Here is a 3,016-nt window from a genome sequence, read left to right on the forward strand (position 1 = left end):
AGTGGACCATGCCACTCGAAACAATATGAAATAATGATTTCCACCATTGATACCTTCCTTGGGCCCATAGTCACATTTATTTGCCATCCAACATATTCATAATATCAAATATATGTGAATGAAGAGAAAACACAAACATCAGCTTGATCCAAAACTTCTATGGCCTCCAAGAATTTTTCAATGGTAGAGGTTCAATCACACTTTTTCATGTGGTGTGGTCCACTTGAGCTTTGGATATGCTTCATTTTTGTTCTTTAGACCTCAAATTATCTGTTAACATGGATAAATAGAGTGGATAAAATAAATAAATAATGGTGGACCCCACAGAGTTTACTCTGGTAAGGGTAATGACTAACTCACCTAAATGTATAGGGGTTTTCTTAAAACATTCTTAATCAGATATTGGAGTTGCCTTAATGTGATTCATATATCCAACCTACTCATTATGTGTGTCTCACTTGGATGATGGGTCAGACCAAGTTTTAACCGCATCCAAAACTCGTGTGGGCCCCACCAAGTGCTTTTATATTTTTTAAGATGTCTTGACATGGTTTTAGATGGTATGGCCCACCTGAGTTTCATTTATGGATGATTTTTGAGATATCTCATAACCTAAAGGGGGTACATTAAATGCACGGTGTTGATGTTCGACATACATCATGATGGGGCCCACAAAACTTATTAACATCAATTCGTAGGTTCTCGCAAGGTCAACAAGTTGGGTCACAATTTTGACAATAATATTTAGCCCATTTTATATGTATAATCCATTCACTCTATTTTATTGACCAATACCTCAATTTGACTAGTTACTCGCCCCAATTAGGCTAGCTATATGTGAGAAAGGTATTAGGTATACAAGATTGATTAACAATTTCAGTGAAATTTGATTTAAACATATGAAGCTATTTACTCTTCAATTTGGACTAATTTGATTGTCCAAAAACGGTTAAATGTTCAATTAGTGGATGTGCCTAATAATTTATTAAAAAATATATTTTTCACAGATAAATTTCAATTTCCATTTAAAAATAATATTTTTTTTTCAAAACGTATATTTTTTTTACTCTTAATTTTTCTTTGAAAACTTTTAACAAAATATCATTTTTATTATAAAATACTTCAAAAAATAAATTAAAATACAAATTTTGATTTTTTATTTTCAAAATATCTTAAATTTTCACAATTTCTTATTTTTTTTCCCAAAAATTCCAAAATGCCGATTTTTTTCCTTCAAAAGCATCATGTTGTTTTCAACTTTTCAATTTTTATTTTAAAATTATATATATTTTTTCAAAATCTTAGTGTTCTTATAAATAACCTTTTCTTTTAATTTCGAATTTTGAACATTTTCAATTATTTTTCAAAATCACAAAATTTTTCAACTTATTTATTTTTCGTTTCAAAATGTTTATTTTTTGATAAAGTATCGATTTTTTAATATTGTTTTATCTTAATATTTTCAATTCTTTTTCACTTCTCCATTTTTTTAAAAGCATTTTATTTGAACTCGTCAATTTTTATTGAACTTCACTTTTTTTTTTCCTACAAATTTCAAACTCTCATTTTCTTTTTAAAAATATTTTCATTTTTCAACATTGTGAAAATTTTCACATTTTTAAAAATATTTTTAATTTTCTTTTTCAGTATATTATTTTTTATAAAAATCAAATTATTTTTTTTTTTTTTTCAAATTTATCAACTTTATTAAATATTCTTTTTTGTTCCCACAAAATAAATTTTTATTAAATCACGATTTTTACTTTTTCAAAATCTAATTTTTTTCTCAAACATTGTTAAAATTTTTAAACTTCTTAGTATTCTTTTTCATGTGATATTACAAATCATTTAAATATCAGTTTTAAATTAAAAAATAAAAATAAAAATTCCTCTCATTTAATATAAAAACAAAATAAATTTTCTTTTTGCATTTAATCAATTGTTAAAAAATAATCTTAGATACAAATATATACAATTAAACCACTGAAATTCTATTAAAAAACAATTATTAGACTACAAAAAAACTTAATTTTCCACCATATTCTTAAAAAAATGAGAAAAAAAAGAAAGTCAAGGCAAATCCTTTTACGACGGACCATGATCCGTCGCAAAAGCAACTGAAAAGGCGCCATCTGGTATTTTGGGCGGGAATTTGCAACCGTACGTTTTCCGTCGCCCAATGAAAATTTGCGACGGATTTCGTCCGTCGCCTATTTACGACGGACAAAAATTCGTCGTAAATACGTCGTAAATCAGATATTAGCGACGGATTTAGGTCCGTCGCTAAATTTCACGACGTTCAGCCCACGGATATTCGAGAAAGACGAGCTTAGCGACGGACTTTTTCCATTAGCGACGGATTAAATCCGTCGTTAAACCAAGAGATTTTTGCGACGGACGAAGTCCGTCGCAAAAATATGTCGCAAATTGCCCATTTTGGTGAACCAACACTTATAGTTAATTGATTATCTGACTATCGGATTGGTGAGCGTCCATTGGACGGTTGAAAATAAAAATATATCCAATGGTCTTATTTCAACATTCAAGTTTCCTCGAATGAGTGGTTAGGATCGTTTGTGGATTTTGAGATTGTTACTTAGCGCAACTGTAGGTTCTACGAGCTTAGTCTATACAATTCTTAAGTGCCTGCGTATCAAGTGTCGAACGCTGCCTGAGTATCATATAACTCCCCATCCATGAAACATCATGATTGATGTCAGCGCGATCCAGGCCGTCCAAAGCATTTAACAAGCAAAAACACCCCAGCAGGTAGGTTAGGAATGAGGATCGTTTGATTGGTTAGACTTTCAAGCTATGGTCAACCAGGACAGGTCAGGTCAGACATAATGGTGGGCCCCACAGAGGAAATTCACGTCCATATAAATACCCCATATTGGCTTTTCCGAGGTTTTGATCGGATTAAAAAATTACACGATTCGCGCTGATTAAAAAAGGGACAATTGTACGTACCCCCATCTATTTTAAAACAACTGTAAGAAAACCGCCCTTATTTTCA

This window comes from Magnolia sinica, chromosome 19, assembly GCF_029962835.1.
Source record: "Magnolia sinica isolate HGM2019 chromosome 19, MsV1, whole genome shotgun sequence".
Classification (NCBI taxonomy): domain Eukaryota; kingdom Viridiplantae; phylum Streptophyta; class Magnoliopsida; order Magnoliales; family Magnoliaceae; genus Magnolia; species Magnolia sinica.